This window comes from Monodelphis domestica, chromosome 8 (genome assembly GCF_027887165.1).
Source record: "Monodelphis domestica isolate mMonDom1 chromosome 8, mMonDom1.pri, whole genome shotgun sequence".
NCBI classification, from domain to species: domain Eukaryota; kingdom Metazoa; phylum Chordata; class Mammalia; order Didelphimorphia; family Didelphidae; genus Monodelphis; species Monodelphis domestica.
The window spans coordinates 46,761,042-46,782,784 of NC_077234.1; the positions used below are offsets into that span (position 1 = coordinate 46,761,042).

At 41.2% G+C, this 21,743-nt stretch overlaps 2 protein-coding genes across 6 annotated transcripts in view; one reads left to right on the forward strand and one right to left on the reverse strand.

The window, feature by feature from the left end:
- The window catches only part of MED12L (mediator complex subunit 12L), a 625,295-nt gene that overhangs the window by 215,120 nt on the left and 388,432 nt on the right, over positions 1–21,743 (reverse strand).
- P2RY14 (purinergic receptor P2Y14) overlaps positions 1–21,743 on the forward strand; it is a 50,466-nt gene that overhangs the window by 16,534 nt on the left and 12,189 nt on the right. For 2 of the 5 annotated variants that reach the window (XM_056807764.1, XM_007502026.3), the window contains exon 1: positions 11,027–11,435. The exons of 2 other annotated variants lie outside the window; for them this stretch is intronic. The gene's annotated coding sequence lies outside the window, so the exon portion shown is untranslated. Of the gene's footprint in view, positions 1–11,026; positions 11,436–21,743 lie in introns of those variants that run through there. One more of the 5 variants, XM_007502024.3, reaches the window with a different exon arrangement.

The following is a 21,743-nucleotide window of genomic DNA, read 5'->3' on the forward strand; positions in this document are numbered from 1 at the left end:
TTATAGTTTTTATGTTTCTGGGGAAGGAAGGAAGGAAGGAAGGAAGGAAGGAAGGAAGGAAGGAAGGAGGAAGGAAGGAAGGAAGGAAGGAAGGAAGGAAGGAAGGAAGGAAGGAAGGAAGGAAGGAAGGAAGGAAGGAAGGAAGGAAGGAAGGAAGGAAGGAAGGAAGGAAGGAAGGAAGGAAGGAAGGAAGGAAGGAAGGAAGGAAGGAAGGAAGGAAGGAAGGAAGGAAGGAAGGGAGGAAGGGAGGAAGGGAGGAAGGGAGGAAGGGAGGGAAGGGAAGGAAGGGAGGGAGGGAGTAATGAAGGAAGGGAGGGAGGAAGTGCCAACTTTTTAACTGAGGAAAACACAATCATCCCAATCATATGTCAAGTCCAATGTCATGTGTCTTATAAGTCATATGTCAGAGCAAGGGATTTCTCCATATTTTCTTCTCTACTTGGGAAAGAAGGAATAGGGCCTGGACATATACATAAATGGGATGGTGGTATGGACCCCTAGTTCCTTGGAGCATTTAGGGGTGCTAATCCAAGGAGCAGACCAAGTCCAACTGTCTTTTTTGGGGATCTGGTCATGATTTTTTACAGGGATTGATTCAGTTTCCCAAAAGAAAGTCTCAAATCCAATCTGAAATATCTCCCTTCTTCACTCCTGCCCCCAACCCCAAAATTCTAGTACAGTGCTCTACTTGCTTCTATGGACAGACACATAGCAAGTACATTTTTTATTGTTATTCACTCATGTTCAGCTCTTCGTGACCTCATGGACCAGAGCATGCTAGGCCCTTCTATCTTCCACTATCTTTCATAATCTGTCCAAGTTCATGTTTTTCATTTCCATGGTGCTATCTTGCACTAAGCTAACCAAATCAAAAGATACTACCTCTTGAGCTAGACAGGATCACAGATCACAGATTTGGACCTGGAGAGAACTTTAGAGGTCATCAGTTTATCAATGAGATAACTAAGGTTAAGGGCAATTAAATAAATGACTTTCTCAAAGTCACACAAGTAGCAATTAAGGGACTGGGGATTCCATCCTAAGTCCATTCTCTCCAAATACAAAAGTCCCTCTCCCAATCACTGACCTCAGATACAGTTATTTTGTTTTATGCATTGTTTTCCTGCTGCATCCTATATTATGTATCTCATATAGTAATCACAAAGTTGCACATTTTTGAGTCACATTATGCCTAGAACACATTGCTAAAGACACAGTCTAGGCATAGAGTATTTTCAAAAACCACTGTGTGGTTGTAAGAACTTTAAAAAACTCTAATAGGAAGTGTATACCTGAAAAATGTCTGACTAATCCTTATCTTAACTACCCTTCGGAAAAAAAGGACACATACAAAACTCCAAAATCAAGTCCCATAATCCAACATCCAAGACTCAGTGTGCTCTTTCCATTACCATAGCCTTTCATTGAGGTATCCTCAGGAGGGTTGGGAGCAGATATGAAGAGAAGAAGGGAAAAGTATTGGAATTTCTGCATCAATCTTTCAGAGTCTTAAAGGATGAATAAAAGGGGCCTTTCCTGAGTTCAATCATTTTACAGCTATCTGAAGGGAGCGAACAGAGCCAGTGAATGTCAAAAATCTAGATATGAGTTCAAGTCATCATAAATACATTCCCCTCTGTGCCATCTAGAAGCTCTTGGCTTCATCCATAACACAAAAAAGCAAATATGAAGTATCTTCTTTAGTATATATACAGAATTGCACTCAGCAGCATAGATAGCTTGCTTGTTTTATCAAGTAGGAGAATTACCTGGGATGAGAGGTCACATAGCTAATAAAGTCTTAGAGAAGTAATTTGTTATTTTATTTTATTTTTTTGCCCAGGGTCACATAATTATTTAATTGATTAATTTAGAGCATTTTTACAGGATTACGAAAATCATGTTCCTTCCCTCCCCAAGCCCCTCCCACATCTGACGCACAATTCCGCCGGATTTTACATGTGTCTTTTTTCAAGACCTATTTCCATATTATTGATATTTGCACCAGGGTGATCATTTACGGTTTATAACCCCAATCATATCCCCATTGCCACTTGTGATGTTTTTATTCTGTGTTTCTACTCCCACAGATTTTCTTAGAGGAATAATTTGAACCCATGTCTTCCTAATTCCAACTCTAGCCAGCCCCTCCCTCCCTCCCTCTTTCCCTCCCTCCTTCCTTCCTTCCTTCCTTCCTTCCTTCCTTCCTTCCCTCTCTCTCTCTCTCTCTCTCTCTCTCTCTCTCTCTCTCTCTCTCTCTCTCTCTCTCTCTCTCTCTCTCTCTCTCTCTCTCTCTCTCTCTCTCCCCCTCTCCCTCTCTCTCCCTCTCTCTCTCCCTCTCCCTCTCCCTCCCTCCATCTCAATAATGATCTAGTTACTTTAGTGTCAGATACTTAACAAAGCTGCAAAAATCTATTCCTGGTCCTGTCCTTCATCCTACTGAATCTTCTTGTGGGACATCGTGTAGCTTAAAGACTGTATCACATCAGGATTGAACCATAAGCCAACTAGTGCCAGTCCAGATGACACACATCTGGCCCCCATACTCAATGGAAATCTTGAGCTACCCAAGGGGAATAGGCAGAGAAGAGAGTGATTGCACTAATCATATCTGCCAACATTTACAGAGATGCTCTAAGATCTGCAAAGCTCCTCACATTTATTATCTTGTCTGATTCCCACAACAACCTTTTGAGGTAGGTACTATTGTTGTCCCTCATTTTACAGATGAGGAAATTGAGGCTGAAAAAAAGTGAAGTGACTTGGTCAAAGTGACCCAGTTAGTAAGGTTCTGAACTTAGCAACTTTTTCAACACTGTACATGATACCAAGTTTCTTCTTCTCAAGTTTCATAGCTTTCATCACTTTCTTCATGCATCTGGAAATAGCAAGAAACCATTAGAAAGGAAAAGTCTTTTAATTCTTGACACCTGATGTTTCAGCTGTCACCAAGACACGATTACACCTGGAATTGGGAAGACCTCAGTTCAAATTTAATTTCAGATACTTCCAAGCTGTGTGACCCTGGGCAAGTCACTTAACCCCATTTGCCTCATATTTGCCCTTCAGTCTTGGAGTTGTTAATAAGACAGAAAAAAAGGATTTAAAAAAAGAGATAAAATTACAGGAGAGGGATCTCCCATATGCTTAGGCTGGAACAACATGTCCTCTAATACACAGTGAATATTCACAGATATTAAAACCTAAGGAAGGAGGAGGAAGTACTTAGGACAGAATGCTGGTAAACCATCTGAGATTACTATTGAGAAGACTGATATCTGAAGTTTCCTATCAGAACATAAACATCTAACGTCTTACCTCTTTCATTTCCTTTCACAAACCACAATAAACCAAATGTCAAAGTCAGTAGTAATGACGCCAGGAATCTCCTCCCAGAATCTCACACAGATTCTCCCAAGAACCTGTATTAGGGTCTTCTTGAAGATTCTAAGTCCATGTCCTATCTCCCTTCCTCAAAGCTGGCTACTAAAGCTAGAAGGTCTCCAAAGACCACCGAGTCGGGAAAATATTTTATGTGATTGTACATGTCAAATCTTTATTAGATTGCTTACACCAGCTCAGGGAAGAGGAAAGAAAGGGAGAGAAAGCAGGCGGGGAGAAAAATCTGAAAAAAAACATTTTTAAAAGGAGTGTTAAAAATTTGTTTTCAATGTAAATGTGGAAAAATAATTTTTTTAAGTTAAATACAGGGCAGTTAGGTGGCTCATTGGACTGAGAGCTAGGTCTAGAGATGGGAAGTCCTGGGCTCAAATCTGCCTCAGATACTTCCCTTAGCTAGGTGACCCTGAACAAGTCACTAAACCCCCATCATCTAGCCCTTACCACTCTTTTGCCTTGGAAAGGATTCAAAGAGGGAAGGGAAGGGTCTTTAAAAAAAAAAAAGGTCAGCTAAGACAACCTTCTCGCTGAATAGGTGAGGATGACAAAAAGTGACTTGTACACAGTTGCAACCCATGATCACTGTTATTTGGTCAATAGCAGTTAACACAGTTACTTCCCCAAGTGGCCCAATTTCTCCTCCAGCCAATCAGCTAATAGCATCTCTGCTAGAGGAAGTGTGATTTTAGACCAGCTGTCTTTAACACAAAGGATGACGAAATTTTCATACGGGCCAACAGAGTAAAGGAAGGTTAGTTACTTCATTTATCACCATCATGATCCAAGTTGTGGTTGGAAAGGTTACATGTAGAATGATGCTGATGTCCTCTAAGAAAATATGCCTAAAAGGAGCCCCTACCAGGTGCTGCCTGAGGATCGAAGCAGGGGGCTAACGGGCAAATACCCTTGATTATGGCTTTGTGGAATTGGAAAATGAAAGTTTCCAAGTCCTCAATGTCTAAGAGTTGTTATTTTTCTGTTCTGTCCAACTTTTTAGGACCCTACTTAGGGTTTCCTTGGCAAAGATATTAGTTTGCCATTTCCTTCTCCAACTCATTTTACAGATGAGGAAACTGAGGCAAACAGGATTAAATGACTTGCCCAGGGTCACACAGCTAGTAGACATTTGAGGCTGGATTTGAACTCATAAAGATGAATCTTCCTGTTTCCAAACCTAGTTCTCTATGCATTGAACCCACTAGCTGCCATGTCCCCAACTTTTTTTAACTCTTATCTTCAGTCTTCAAATCAATATTATGTATTGATATGCTGAATCAATATTGATCAATACTGAATGGTAAGGGCTAAACAAATGGGGGTTAAGTGTCCAGGGTCACATAGCTAGGAGGTATCTGGGGTCACACTTGACTTATGTCTAGACCTGGCTCTCAATGCATTGAGTCACCTAGCTGCCCCCTCCTACACTTTAATTTGTAAGATTTTAAAAGATGACCTTTTTCTTAAAAAAAAAAAGTGAAATTTAAAGAAACATGTTAGCACGTGCCCTTTGTTTGTGATTTTTAGTTATTAAGTCCCAGATTTACTCTAACAGCAAAAGGATGTGTATGAGAAACAGAAATGAGGCCCATATACTTGGATGCTACAGTGCTGAAGGAAGCATCAAAGGAAGATTGTCAAGGCTGAAGTTTATACGTTTAGAGCTGTCTCATCCCTTCGTACAAAGAAAGATTGTTTTATTTACTATATCCCAGCACCACCACAAGTTCCTGACATGTGATGGGCACTTAATAAATGTTGTTGATTTATCAATAGGCAAAAGAGAGGAGCTTATATTTTATTCTGAATGGAGCAGAGCCACTAGAGTTGATTGATAAGGGGAGTGCTATGGTCAAACTTAGACTTAAGGAAATTAACTTAGGTAGCATTATAGAAGAGATGGGAGGGAGAGGGAGAGGGAGAGGGAGAGGGAGAGGGAGAGGGAGAGGGAGAGGGAGAGGGGGAGAGAGAGAGAGAGAGAGAGAGGGGGGGGGGACAGAGAGACAGAGACAGAGACAGAGAGAGAGAGAGAGAGAGAGAGAGAGAGAGAGAGAGAGAGAGAGAGAGAGAGGGAAACTGTGAAAAGTGGGGAAAGATGGAGCTAAGGTGGCATCTATAGAATGGAGTTGGATGGGAATAAAATTATAAAGGAGAAAAATGGCAAGATTTAGCAATTAAATGGATGTGTGGTAGGAGAAAGAATGAGGAATCAAGGATAATGTCAAGGTTGCTAATCAGGGAGACTAGAAGAATGGTGGTGCCTTCAATAGAAAGAGGGAAGTTGGGAAGAAGGGTATGACTATGTTGTGATGTCTTAAAGGCACATAGTTTTGAAATTTCCACCGAGCAACTGGGAGGGACTTTGCAGATTATCTGGCATCATTCCTTCATTTTTTATTGTCCTAAAATGGAACCTGAGAGGGCCAAATGGAATCATCCAAAGGTAATAAGTAACTAAAGCCAGAACTTGAACCAAGATCCTCTGGCTCCAATTCCTCCTTACTCCCCCCTCAAAGCACCATGTTATTTGTTCACAGGCATTAATTAAGGATTTTTTCAATCACCATTTTTAAATTGCCATTTCTGCTATCTCATTATCTAATTACTCAGCCCCTCCCTTTTCTCCTTGGCACTGTGTTTTAGCTGCCTGGGGAAAAGAAACTATGAGAAAGAATAAAGCAGTTAGAATCTTCTCACTGGTCTGTTTCCAATCAGAAAGGCCTCATCTTCCCTTCTCCCACAGTCCCAGTCCCACCCCCAAATCTGGCCACAATATACTTACTATCTACTTCTACCTAAATACAATTTTGATGCCAGCTATTTATTTGGAACATAATTCCATTTTTTAGAGGAAAGACATTCTTTTCTTATGACAAATTTTGCCATTTACATCTCCCTTCATGGCATTTCCAAATACTACACATTAAGAACATGTATGCTTTCCTACATATCTAAAAACTTAAAATTATATATTTGTGACTTGATAGCAACATTGCAGATTAGAAAAAGGGTTAGAAAGTCCTGCCTCTGACAAGTTCAGGTTCAGCCTCTGACACAAACTGGTTCTGTGACGCTGGGTAAGTGATTTATCCTCTAAGTTGTTTTGTTTTTCAATTGTCTCCAACTCTTCAAGACCCTTTTTGAGGTTTTCTTAGCAATGCCACTTTCCCATCTTCTTTTCCATTTCATTTAACAGATGAGGGAACTGAGGCAAATAGGGTTAAATGACTTGCCCAGGATCATACCAATAAAGTAAATGTCTAAGGCTGGATTTGAATTCAAGTTTACTGTGTCATCTAGTTGCCCGATGTCCCAATTCTTCAATGCAGAAAAACTAAATTCCAAAGAAAGGGCTTATCTCCATTGGCACCTTTGGATTCACAGTTTCCATTTAAAATCTCAATCTCTCTCTCTGTCTGTCTGTCTCTGTCTCTCTCCCTCCCTCTTTTTCCTTCTCCCTCTCTCTCCTTCCTTCTCCCTCTCTCAAGGTAGAAAAACCTCCAAGTTCCTACACCTCTTAACTCCTTAATTTGGTTAATACCTAACCTGAATAGAGTGTGATTTTCAGATAAATGTAATAAAAGTTCTTGCACATACTCTGAATATTTCTGGAATCTCCTATGCCTGTGTTCCATATGTTGTCAATTTCCTTCTAGAAAATAACTGGAATTCGTAAAGTCTTACAAAACTTTAGTCATGACTATCTCAAGGCCTTTCAGCACTGGACCTGTGGTCAGGAAGTCCGAGATCTATGGTGTGAACCTGACCTCTCTGAAAGGACAGTTGCCTCATTTCTAACATGCAGGGAATAAATATTAGGGTCACTTCCTGTCCTGAGATTCTCTGATAGTGCCCACAGTTATTATAATTTTCAATCAAGTGCTTTCGAAATGGTTTGAAAAGCCAATGTGCCCTCTGACTAGTACAATTGGGAATTTCCTGCTCCCAGGAAAAATGGCGTCCAGCAATACCACAGAGTGATGATCAGTCATAAAAGGTTCCGTAGGGAAGAAAGAAATGTAAATCCATTTTGTGTAGCCGTTCTAGGTTGCGCCAAGTGAAGAGAACAGGCTTGTCTTAGACACAAAGATCTAAAAGATCGACTAAGATGTCACTAAAAACTAAAATTGATGAGAAATTGATGAAATTCTATCAGTCTGTCAATCAACCAATAACTGCTGATTAGGAATCTACTCCTTACTGTCCTTCCTGAGACGGTCCCTGCAGTGTGGACTTTTGGGGAATGTCCACTAGGACCAGTGAGAACACGGCTAACACCCAGTGCACTTCAATGAATTATTCTCTACTGAATGGGTCTCCATTGTGAACATAAATTAAAGGCTGAGAAAAAATCATTTGAAAGTATTCACATAGCAAGCTGTGCAAGAAGTGAGGGTGTAGGGCAAGTCTTATAGCTTAGGGGGTAGAGAGCCAGGTCTAGAGACAGGAAGTCCTTGGTTCAAATCTGACCTCAGATGCATCACAGCTGCGTGGCCCTGAGCAAGTCACTTAACCCCAATTGTTTAGTCCATACCATTCTTTTGCCTTGGGGCCAAAACTTAGTATTGTTTCTAATACAGAAGGTAAGGTTTTAAAAAACAAAAACAAAAACAGTACATCTAAAATAAAGAAAATATTAATAATAAAGAAATAAAGAAATGAAATAAGTACATCGGCACTAACTGTCTACTTTCCCTAAACCCACTGAGTTACAATGGGATAGTTCAGCAGGGATTCTAGACAAGTTACTTAATACAGACCAGTTTCTTCTAATTAGGGACTGGATGGGCTCTGATGAATTATTCAAATCATTTTGCCACCCAGTGGCCAAAAAAAGTCCTTCACGTAGTAATTAGCCAGTATTGGAAAGTTTCTATTGATAAGCTTTATACAATATTCAATAAATCAATAATTAATAAGCATTTATTAAGCACCTACTATATGCTTGTAGGCAAAAAAAAAAAAAACAAAAAAAACTAGTTCCTGACCCCAAGGAACTTACAATCTACTACAAACACTTGTTGACTGACTCAGAATCTCTTCCAAGGGTTCTTAATTTAAAAATGATATTATATTAAATACAATAAAATTAAGTATACTCCCATGCCATTTTCAATTTTAAAAAAATCCTAACTCAAGAATTCTGCACTTTTAGACTTAATCTATCAACTTCCAGACTTGGTTCTATTTCTACTCAAGGTCCTTAAAATAAAGGACAGCATATTTTTAAGCACTTAAAAACATTCATAGACTATATGCCGCCAAAAAAGAAAATAAAGAAACAGTCTTTATGCTAAGCAGACCTTCAAGACTATTTTGATAACTCATTGATAATGGAAACATTGAAATGTACATTCGGTGAAACTGACCAAAACGTGAAATGGGGGGGGGGGGGGGGTTGGGGGGGTTAGCAACATATTTGTAGTCTTGCCTTATATTTGCTACTGGGTCATATATCTGATGGCTGACGCCCTCCTCCCCTCCTTTTTTAAACAGATGGGTAGACAGAGAACCTGAAAAGATACGGGTCTTCTAGGTGTAGGGGAAACACATGCAAGCTCTTTCTGGGAAACTATTTGGGTTGGGTTAACTGGATGGAGAGAAGGCTGCTAGAGTCCAAGGTTAAATGGTTCCTTGTTTTATGGCTTGGTTTAACTGATTGGAAATCAGAGCCAGGTTAACAGGTCAGAATCATAAAAAAGGTTTGTTGTTTATAGAAGCAATTCATAGGAAACGGGGCCAGGAACACGAGATCAAAATCAGGACTGGGCAGGCATCAGGGTCAAGATCAAAGACTCACTTTAAGTCCATAGGAGTAGCTGCTAACAGAAAGGAGGGTCCCTCCAAAAGCCGGACGTCCCCCAGGGACCTCCTCTCCTGCCTGACCTTGAACCTACATAAGTCAGAAAAGGATTTCAGTCCCCATCAGTTCCAACCGAGACCCAAATAAGCATCTGCTCTATAACCTGCCAAGTGACCATCTTTCCTAGACTAGATGTCTAGAGGAGGAATCCACCACCTCTCGAGACAGTCTGTTGCACTTAAGAATAGTTTTAATTGTTAGAAAGCCTGGAATGCAGGATCACAGACGAAAAGCTAGACCACAGAGTTCTGACAGGTCAACCCCTTCATTTCAGAGAAAACATTAAGTAATTTCTCCAAGATCATTTGTTCAGTCGTTTTTCACTCAAGTATGACTCGCTGTGACCCCATTTGGGGTTTTCTTGGCAAAGATCCTGGAGTAATTGGCCAGTTCCTACTCCAGCTTATTTTTCAGATGAGGAAATGGAGGCAAACGGGGTTAAGTGACTTACCAAAGGTTCACACTGCTAGTAAATATCTGAGGCCAGATATGAACGGAGGAAGAGGAGTCTTCTCTATCCACTTCACCATGAAGCTGCCCTGGTCCAAGATCACAGGGCTATTAAAAAACCAGAATCTGAACCTTGGTCAGAGTATCACGGAGTTAGAGAGCTCACTAGAGTTCAACCTTACTTTTCCTCATATGGCATCTTCTTTGGAGAACCTCCAAAAAATGTTCTTGGTTAATCTACTTGGTCTTGAATCTCCTTGATTAGTGAGTGAGTCCATTCTATCTAGCCAGTCCTAGATCAGATCATGCTTTTCCTGTTGGTGAGACAGCCAGTCTGTTCCTTGTCCCAACCATCCCAGCCTCTTGTTCTGGGCAGGGTAACCAAGCTAAAGCTACCACTGCTCCCAGAAAGAAGATATCAACTCCCTGCTTTATGGATCACTCACCATCCCTCTAATACCCCAGATCAAAACTGTCTTCCTTGTTCCCTGCAGTTGGTCTCTATTTTTCTCTATTGAGATTCCAGATCCTTGTGGGCAGGAACTCTCTAATGTTTTTTAACCCTTACCTTCTGTCTTAGAATCAATATGATGTATCAGATCCAAGGCAGAAGAATGTGAGTTAAGTGACTTGCCCAGGGTCACACAACTAGGAGGTCTCTAAGGTCAGATTTGAACCCAGGACCTCCTGTCTCTAGGCCTGGCTCTCTACCACTGAACTACCCAGCTGCCCCCATCTCACTTTTATATTTGTATTATCAGTGCCTAACATAGTCCCTGGTGCATAGTAAGCCCTCAAAAAAATGTATTTCATCCACTCAATACCTGAACAAGAACCCTCGCCATAGTATCTGACAAGTGGTCATCTGGTCCTCACTGAAGATGTCCTGTTGGGAAGAATCTGCCACTCCCAGAGCAAGCTCATGCTACAGCTCTAGTTTTGCACAGCTCTAGTTGTTGGGAGGTTTTTTCCTGAAACCCAGCAAACCATGGAATCTCAGAGGTCCTCTGACTCTATCCCCAGCACGCTCCTAAACCCACCCATTGGAATCCTTGTCTGTCTACACTCTCCATCCCCTTTCACTACTGAAATCTGGCAGCAGGAAAATACGCAGGATCCGAGGTTTCTCCCAAATGTTTCTTCCCAAATTTATGAGAAAAGTTCTGGAAGAAAATCAGACCTTGCATATTTTCCTGTTGCTCCTCAGAGTCTGAAGGAGAGATGACAGAATCCATGAGAAACAACTTGAAAACGCTTCCTAACAAATAAATTCAGAGGATAGGATTGTAGCAGCCCCACTAAAAAAGGTCACGGCTAGGCATGGGAAAGCTTGTTCTTCCTTGTGCTCTCTCTCACTCTCTTCCCTGCCCCCCCCCCCTTCCATTTCGTCAGGCTTTGGACTATTCACTATTTGGTTATTCGAGCTTTGATCATTTGTAATCCTGAACACAAATCAGGTCTGACTTGTATAAGGACATGTAAGTGCTGTGCTTGGCAATAAGGCGGGCCATCTGTAGAGCTTGACATTTACACATTTGGCAGGATGTCAATATCCCTTGGAGCACTTTAAACCATTCCACTTCGGAGAGGGTGTAGCACTTCTCGGCAGTCCCTCCAAGAGCACTAGGCAGCAAAGCGCTGCATTTCTTCTTCCCTACCTTCAAATCCACACAACTGCTAATAATACGGTCATGACTTTGTGCCACAGGAGAGACAGCCTGAATCGGTAAGTGATGAAAATTCTTTCCAAAGCAAAGGCTTTTTTACGTACGCTTCTCATGCTGCTGGGTACTAGACTCCCATCTTCTGAAATAACTATTTTGAACAGAATTTGGCTCTAGCTTCACAGATTTGACTGTACTTTAAAAAAAAAAGGAGAAAGTTAAGAATGCATCAACGTTTTCTTGTAGGGTCTCACCCATATCAATCAATCAATAAAGAGTTGGCAGCAAGGTATGATGGATAAGGGGCACAGAGAGAACAAGGTTTCTATACCTGTGCAAAGTGGCTGTGTAACCTCAGGTGATTCATTTGTCTTCTCTGCAGCTCAGTTTCCATATTTGCAAAATGACGAGTCTGGACTAAATTATGTTGTCAGCTCCAAGTTCTCTGATGCTTAGACATCTAACCAAAGAACTACTAAACTGTAAATACTTACTATAAGCTAGTACTTAAGCCTTATACATGCTTTACTGAAGAAAAATTTAAGAGATCTTTTTGAAAGGCAAAAACAAATAAAACCACTTTAGAATTTCTCCTGCCATTTGAAAATGCTTCCTGAATCTTTACCATCCAGATCAATAAATAATGTAGCTTTCATTCCCTTGTCAGTAAAATGAAATAATTAAATTGGGAGATAACAATACTTTGATAACCATTATTTCAGTTTAACTGGGTCCCTTTATAATCCAGTATATTTTATATTATACCCTTATAAACACTGCTATGGGACAGATAGATAGCATAATGGGTAGAGGGCCAGGTCTGGAGTCAGAAGGATGTGAAAATCTAGCCACAGACACTTCTGAGCTGTGTGACCTTGGGCAAGTGACATAACAGCTACCTAGCCTTTGATGTACTTTTGTCTTAGAACTGATATGAAGAACGAAGATTTGGGTTTAAATAAAAACAAAACAAACTACTTATAATGAATTCACTTGATCACAAAAGGGGTCTAGGACACAAAAAAGGGTCAGAACTCCTGCTTTTGAAAAATATTCCCCTAAAATTTTAACAGATATTAAAATGCAAATAAAAACCACTTAAAAGAGTTCCAGGAGAATTGAATGCAGCTGAATTCTACAAATCAAAATGGAAACTTAGATCTGTTGCTGAAGAAATCTCAATTAGCCACTTCCTACTCCATGGTGACCATCGTGCCAGTTCCAAGAGGTTGTAAATAGAAGGTAGAGAAATACTGAGTTAATTTACTGCAACTGTGCTTAAAACTGAAGGTGCTATCTTTGCAATTCAGCACAGCGCGATGCAGTGAGATGTGAATGACAGCCTCTTGCCAAGAGATTTCTTATGACTGTCAACATCTCCATACAAAGGTTTAGAAAGGGGCTGCTGCTGGAGTCAGGAAAGAGTTCATTTAACCTAATTAAGTGATTAGAATTGGATTTGGCAACTCTAATACCTCTAATATGTACCTGTCCCTGAGAACCCCACCCAGTAGTGGGCTGCTTCTATCAGATATTTATTTTATTTTTAAATTTTAAAATATTTTTCCATGGCTACATGATTCATTTTCTCTCCCTCCCCTTTTCTTCCCCCCCCCCCCCCCCGCCCTGGAGCTGACAAGTCCATCCACTGGGTTATACATGGATTTTATTTATTTTATTTTATTTTTAATTTAAATTTTTATGCTTCTATCAGATAAATGCTAAATATGTTTCTATTTAATGGAATCCAAAGGGCAGCTAGGTGGTGCAGTGGATAGAGCACTTGGCCTGGAGTTGAGAAGACTCATTTTCTTACATTCAAATCTGGTCTCAAACACTTTTCTAGCTTTGCAACCCAGGGCAAGTCACTTCACCCTGTTTGTCTCAGTGTCCTCTCCTCTGTAAAATAGCTGGAAAAGGAAAAGGCAAATCACTACAGTATCTTTGCTCAAAACACCCCCAACCCAAGACTCAGCCATGAGTTAGGGGGAAAAAAGAGTTTGGTCCCCCCCTCACATCCCCCAAAACCTGAGTTCAAAGATTTCATTTTAGGATTCTGAAAGTTAATTAGAGGCTGTTAGTGGAAAGGGAGAGCTCCTGCTGAGACAGGGAGTGAGATCTCCTCAAAAGATCTTTTTCTCAGCATTGGATTCAACATGTGATCTCTGCAAAGGCAAGAAGGGAAGAAAAGAGTGGAGAAAGCAAGCAGCCAGCCAGCTACCTACTCACTATCCTGTGCTATGAATCAAGGTTTCTAAGATAAAGTGCTATTTGCTGAAGCTATTCGGTGACAGCTGTCTGTCAGTGGGGGGGGGGGAGAGAGAGAGAGAGAGAGAGAGAGACAGACAGACAGACAGGCAAGAGAAAGAGATAAAGAGAAGAGAGACAGACAAGAGAGAGAAAGAGAAGAGACAGACAGACAAACAAGAGAGAGAGCAAGAGAGAGAGAAGGATAAAGAGAAGAGAGAGACTGACAGAGAGACAGACAGACAGATGAGAGAGAGAGAGAGAGAGAGACAGAGAGACAGAGAGAGACAGAGAGAGACAGAGAAGATGAGATGCAGACACGAGTTAGGAGACAGAATTAACGCAGAGGCACAAGTATAACAGAGAGAGGTACTGTGAAACAGAGATGAGGGTTTGAGTCTCGGGGCAGCTACTAAATAGCTGAGAGCTTAGGCAAGTGGAGCAACGTGTAACCTTCTATTTCCTCTAGGAAATGAGACAGGTGGAGGAGATGATTTCAAAGGGCCATTCCAATTCTAATATATTCCTGTTCTTTATTATACAGTAGTTTCACCTTTCCTAAAGTCCGAGGCACTAAAAAAAATTAAAATAAAACTTGGGCATTTCGCATGAATTTTGAGCCAACATACACCCAAGTGGCAGGCTTGAAGGAACCTGCCACTTTGTTAACAAGCTAAACTCTTAGCACCGAGGCCACAGGAAGAGGGCATGCCCCAGTCCTGATGACTGGCTTCTCCAACTGAGAGATGCAACCTGTGCCTGGCTAATGAAAAAGGGTCGGGCTCATTTTCTTGCTTCACCCGAGGGATTAAAACTCATCATGGTCCCAAAGGATGGTCCATAAGGCTAAACGGGATGTCAGGCACTTAGCCTGATTCTGGCCTGTCGGGGAAGGCAGTTGGTCTGTGATGCATGGATCATTTTAACTCCCCATTAGGAAAGGGGAGAAGAGAAAGGCTGTTAAGTATGTTAGCACATGACGGTAAGTTAGTCCAAGTTGGCAATCTAGATGAATGAGGATTTTGTTTGTTCTAGCTTTTATCAGAATTGACTTTACCCATAGAGAAAGTTCTCAAGGAAGAACCTTCTCTACCAATGCAAACAGATATCCTCTCTGAAATGTCTATCAATATTCTGAGGTGGTGCTCTGCCCAGAGACACAAAGAAAGGCAGGATTTGAACCCAGGTCTTTCTGACTCTGAGGGCAGCCTGCTATGTGGCTCATCATGCATCCTCTTGGACACACTACAAATAGCTTCTTCTTTTCCTGTCTCCTTCAGAATTCTCAGCATACTTTCCCATGAGGTAATGGCAGAAGCAGGGTTGTAACTGCTGAGATATGGGGGCAAGGGGAAAGGCGGAGAAGAATTGGGCAAATTCTATGGTATTCACCCCACTTCTAACATGTTAAGGAAGGAGAAATTAAGTTTTAGATGGTGTAATGTATTATCCCATTGACCTAGTGATTGGCAATTGTGGGTAAATTTCATGTCTGTAAGTCTCCATTTCCTTTTAACCACCAACTCCCTTCTTAGCCATGGCTTTATCCCAAAATCACTCCCCATGCCACTGTTTGCTCCAAAAGCATCCTCTTCCTCCTCACATCCATAACCCTAGTGGTGTCATTTACTTCCTCGATGACTTTGGGAAAGTCACTTAAATTTCCTCAGTTTCCTCATCTGAGAAGTGAAGTAACTGGTCCAATGACTTGTGATGTCCCTTTCCTGATCTATGCCCGATGATGTGATCTACAATAATAGTAATTATTTAACAATTTTTGAACCCTTATTTAATCATCAACTTCATAATAAAGGTTTCGGGAATTCTGATCCTGGGTTCTGTGAACGTTACTATTTGAAGTTTTAATATTTTCTTAACTGGATGTGACTCTAACTGGTTTCCTTAGTAGTCATATGCATTTGATTTTATTTAATTAAAGCCATTATTCTGGGAAGGGCTTGTTCATAGATTTTCCAGTCTGCCAATGGGAGCCATGACCCAACAGAGGTGATCTATAAAATCCTCTCCAGTTCTAAATCCTCTGACCTCACAGCTCTGGCTAGTGAAAGACTGGCTTCTGTGCCTGACTTGTTTTTCTTAGCCTTTTGGACACTATAGCAATGATGGGGTTGCTGTTGTGCAGTCATTTCAGCGGTGTCCAATTCTTCGTGACCTCATTTGGGGTTTTCTTGACAAAGATATTGGAGTGGTTTACCATTTCCTTCTTCAGCTCATTTCACAGATGAAGAAACTGAGGCAAACAGGATGAAATGCCTTGACCAGAGTCACGAAATCTAGGAAGTGTCTGAGGCTAGATTTGAACCCAGGAAGACGAGTCTTCCTGATGCCAAGCCCAGTATTTTTGACCCTATAGCAACAGTAAAAACTGTCAAGTGGGGAGGCACAGGAGAGAGGGGAAGCAAGGCAATAACCACCTAAAACACAAGGACACAAAAACCTAGAGATGACAACTCAATCGCCTGTTGTCTTTCTTCTCACATTTGAGAGACAAGAGCAAAGCTTCAAGCCTCTGAGCATGTTCCCCTTTATTAAAGAGGGAAGCAGGATATTCATGAGCACCAAAATTCTAAAAGCCAACATAGAGCTTTTCCCAAATCATTTTCTTCTTTGGATACCGGCATTCCCAGTACAGTACCCTGAGCTTCAACGACCTTTTCCTGTCTTGTCCCCTTCTCCCCCTGGACCACAACAACCACCATTTATTTCATGGGAAGAAAATAACACAGAAAGAAAAACAATCTGTCAACATAGAACAAAATAAGCCAGAATTTCCGAGTTGAGTAAAAATAAAAGTGGACAAGGCTGGGCTTCTAGCCCCCAGCTTGGTCACGGTGTGACCTTTGACAAGTCCTTCACTTCTCAGCCCAGGACCAGAGGACTTTGGGAGGTCCTCCCAGGTCTAACGGTCTGGTAATATCAGCAGAAATAAAAAAGGACATCCCAAGAAAATGTAATTATTAGAAAACCTTTTTGTAGGAGAGCGAATGCCCCCATTGGTGTCTCTGGTACTTCAAATGATGATATCTATTAAAAAACACACACACACACACACACACACACACACACACACACACACAGGAAATGATTGCTGTCTTCCCTCAGGCAGCTGTTGTATTTGTCTTGTGATTGTTGTATTATAAATAGAGTGTTCAAGGAATTCTGGGTTTGTTGGGGTTTTGGTTTTTTTTAGTGCTGGGAGCAAGGCGAGGGAATGCTCACTCAAATTTTAAAGTAGATAATAAGGTCATAAACTTAGATCAGCAACAGCCTCTAGTAATCAAATCTATCCATCTATTTTTTAAGACCCTTAACTTCTGTCTTATAATCAATACGAAGTTTCAGTGACAAGGCAGAAGAGCAGTAAGGGCTAGACAATTGTGCCCAGGGTCACATAGCTAGGAAGTGTCTAGGGCCATATTTGAACTCAAGTCCTCCTGACTCCAGGCTGGCTCTCTATCCTCTGAGCCACTTGGCTGCCCCAAATGGAACCATCACAAATGATAAAGAAACTGAAGATGAACTAGTTGGATAGGGTTCAAGACAACTTCCTAAATGTATGACCCTGGGCAAGTCACGACCCCATTTACCTAGCCCTTACTCTTTTCTGCCTTGGGAGCAATATTTAGTATTGATTCTCAAAGAGAAGGTAAGGGATTTTTAAAAATAAACAAACAAGTAAATAAATAAAATGAGTGACCTGGGTTAAATGATGTGAGAAGCAGCTGTGTCCCACAGCGCATAGAACACCAGACTTGGAGTGAATAGAATTTGTGCCTCAATTGCAACCTGACAAATCACTTCACCTCTGCCTGCCTCAGTTTCCTCATTTGTAAAATGAGGTGAATAATAACACCCGTCTTTCAGAGTTTTTGTGAGGATCGATGAGATCACATTTGTAAACCTTAAAGTGCTATGTAAATGTGAGCTCTGTCTGGGCAATTGCTGGCACCCTGGATAGAACCAAGTTCAAACCCAGCTCCAGTCATTCAATTTGACCCCACTCAAATCACCTAACCTCAGTTGCCTGACATGTAAAATGGGGACCTGAGCACCTTCCTCACAGGGTTGTTGTGAGAAGCAAATGGGATATTTGTAAAAGTTCTTAGCACAATGCGTGGCACATAGTAGGTGCTATATAAATGCTTATGTCCTTCCCTTCCCTATCAGACTCTAAATACTTAAATGGTTTTGTCTTTGGGGCTACAAATTCCTTCTTAGCATTTTTGTCTGATCTTTTAGATTACAATCGTTTCCTGTTTGGGGGCCAGATCTCACTGTGTTCTGCTAAGTCTGCCCACCTTCCTCCCCTCTGAAGTGAACCTTAGAACATCTCAGGGGTCCCTGGCTCTTCTATTAGAGAGGAAGAGGACGGGCTTTGAATGTCCTGGGTTAAAAGGAGCTCCGGTTAGTGGAGGAACATTGGATTTGGAGTCAGAAGACTAACACTGGAACTCAGGGAAGCTAGCACGCTCTCCTGACACCTCGGTGCTGAAAGGTGGCCCCTCCATTCCAGGAGCACTCTGCCTGATGTCTCTCCTGCCCCCATTCTAACTTTTATTCTATTCTTCCTTGCCTCACCCCTCTCGGACAATACGGTCTGGGTCACCTTCATCCTTGTAAAAATCCCCAGGGCTTAGCACACTACTTTGTACCTAGCAGGTGCTTAATAAATGCTTGTGGATGAATGAAGGTCTTTGGTCCTTGGCTTCCTCTCCAAAATAAAGAGGCACAGACTTGACTTGATGACAGCTAAATTCTATATTGGGGAGAAATATACTTGAACAATATAGACCATTCAGGATCAAATGAGAGAACATTTGTAAATTGCTTACCATGGTACTTGGCATGTCGTCGGTGCTAAATAATTGCTTGCTCCTACTTCATTTATAATGCATTTATGGCTGAGCATGATGATGGGGGAGAGGCAAGTACTATTATGCCCATTTTATGGATGATTTTCTCCTGGTCCTGCACTCTCCCATCTTGATGTCTTTGCTCATGCTGTTCCCACTTTTTTAATCCTGCCCTTCCCTAGGTCTTCCTGTAAGTTTACCCAATTCATTTTCCCATCAGCAAACTTTTCCTTGTTCCCAAACTTAGAGTTTTGCCTCTTTTCCAATTAAGAATGCATCTGAGTCATACCTATTAATATATTTATTAAATGCAAATAAGAGCTTCTAGAGAAAGTCACCATCTAATAAAAGTTCCCCTTCCACTGGAATTTTGTACAGTACACCCTCGGTGTATGAGCATCTCTAAGTGACTGTGTGGCAAGGTCATCTCTGATGATTTCCTTGCTTGATGGTGATAATCAGAAGATGAGTAGATGAAGTTTTCTCTGTGCTGGCCTCTATCCATCTGTCAGGAAGCCTTTATTAAATTTTGTTGGTGTCACTTAGTCATTTCAGTAGTGTTCAACTCTCCAAGAACCCTTTTGGAGCTGAGTGGGCTGCCATTTCCTTCGTCAGCTCCATTTCATTACAAATGAGGAAATGGAGACAAATGGAGTTAATGACTTGCCCAGGGTCACACAGCTAGGAAGTATCTGAGACTGGATTTGAATTCAAGTCTTCCTGATTCTAGATCCAGTGCTCTATTCACTGAACCACCTACGTGATCCTTTTATTAAATTTTTAGTCCCACACTACAGTACAGGAACACAGACTTATCTAAATTTTCCATCATCCTAAGAATCACACAGAATATTTTGTTTTTGTTTTTAAACCCTTACCTTCAGTCTTAGAATAAATACTGTGTATCACCTCCAAGGCAGAAGAGTGGTAAGGGCTAGACAATGGGAGTTAAGTGATTTGCCCAGGGTCACAGAGCTTGGAAGCCTTCTGAGGCCAGATTTGAACCTCCCATCTCTAGGCTTGTCTCAATCCACTGAGCCGTCTAATCGCCCCCCTCCCCTTGTCGACTAAATGAATTGTAGGGTTTTAAGATGAAGAATAAATCTATTATTTTAAAGTTATTGAGCAATACTGAATGGGATAAAGGAATAGAAAATAACCGGGAACTATTATCACATCCATTTTACAGACAAGGAAATTAAGGAACAAAATGGTTAAAGGACTTGTCCAAGGTAACACAGCCTATAAGTTGGTGAGGAGGCTCTGAATTCTAGCCTTCCTGAATCCAGGCTCAGAACTCTTTCCACTGCATGACTTAGGTGCCCCTAGGAATGGATGAAAGGCAAAATATGGGGGAACTTTCAAAGGGAATTAAATGAGGCTTGGTGACTATTGGGGGGGGGAAATTTAAAAAGAGAAGGAACTAAATGGCTCTCAATTGGTATGAGAAGGCACAGTGCTTGAGCCATTTCATTGATTCCATTTGGGGTTTTCTTGGCAAAGATACTGAAGTGGTTTTCCTCCTCCATCACACACACAGATGAAGAAACTGAGACAAAAAAAAAGGGTTAAATGACTTGCTCCAGGTCACAAAGCTAGTTAGTATCTGAGGCTAAATTTGAACTCAAGAAGATACGTCTTTCTGACTCTGGGACTAGCATTTTATGCCACCTACCTGCCATAGGGTGGGACAGAAGGACTACTAAAATGGCGGAGATGTGGAGAAATGAGGAAGTTCTATTTAGAGGGAAAAGACAATGAATTCACACTTATAGTTTGAGATGACATTCTAGAGAAACCATCCTAATGAAGAAAGAGCCCACATCTTAGTTACCTCCTTTCTAACTCCCTTGATTCAAACTGACATTGGAGAAAATGACTCTTCTTCATTGGCCAATCTCTAGTTGGTGCATAAAAAAGTCCTAAAATCTCTTTCGTGGGGTGGGAAGAAAGTGGGACTTCACAAAACCCATTACACATTCCAACCTGAGTGAGAGAGGGGCCTTTGTGAAGTCGATGCTTTCCCTAGTGTGCACGAGGCATAATTACACCGCTCAGAGCTTGCATCATGAAGGAAAGAAGGATCAGGCATGAAAGTTACACCTCGAGTTCTTAAGACCAATCCCAAATGGACGAAACATTTTTCATTACACACCAGAGCACAAGGATCGGATCTGGAGAAACCCAGCTGATGTGGTGATAGGAAGGTTGCTATAAACCCCAAACATCACTCACTGTATCTTCTAGGTCCTTCCTTTGAGATATTTATAAAAGAAAGAGAAGGGCTCCAAGAAACTCTAAGTTCACAAGCATCCATCATTTAACCAATTTAACCAATCCCAAAGGACAGGTGAACATTGGGATGCTCTAAAAGTCTTCCTGAGTGTGGACTGTGCATCCTTACAAGATATCTTGCCAACTTCCTGAAGGGCTCTCTCTAGTCAAGCAGAATTATGCTAGAATTTCATCAATTAACGGAACAAAAGGAAAAATCGATAGAGGTTCAGGAAATATGCTGCCCAAGACTCTCATCTCCGTAACGATTGCAATCACTCCAAGAGAAGTGAGTCCAGACTCAGAGCTGATGCTCTTTGAGCTTATCATAAAACTGATTTCATGTAGGGTTCTTACAAAGAATTAAACTTTCAATTCTACATAAACATTTTCCAAGACAGATTGCCCTTTCACTGGCTGAGGAGATTAGTTAATAATAATAAAGCTGGCATTCATATGGCAAAGTTCAGATCTTACTGGATCCTCACAACAACCGTGAGAGGTAGATGCTATTCTGATCCCCATTCTACAGCTGAGGAAACTGAGGCTGAGAGAAATTAAGTGATTTGTCCAGTCACATATCTGGATTTGAACTCAAGTCTTTCTGATTCCTAGTCTAACTCCCTTACCCACCCCACCATCTGGCATCCTCACATAAAATTTTGTGAACTTTTGAACTGTTTTACCATAGTCTTGCCAAAATTTGTCACTTTCCTTCTGGTCAGCTTTGTGAATTAGATTGGTGAGAGATGCAGTTTCAGAGTTCCTTTAATTTGTACTTCCCTAATTATTTGGAGCATTTTTAAAATGCGGTTTTAAGTGTACTCCCTCCTTCCTTCCCTCCTTTTCTCCCTTCCTTTTTTCTTTTCCTCCCTCCTTCCTGCTTTCTTTCCCTCCCTCCCTCCCTAAAATACCACTTTGACTATCAATTGGGGAATCAGCCCAATTTTTTTTTATTATAAAGCTGGAAAAACA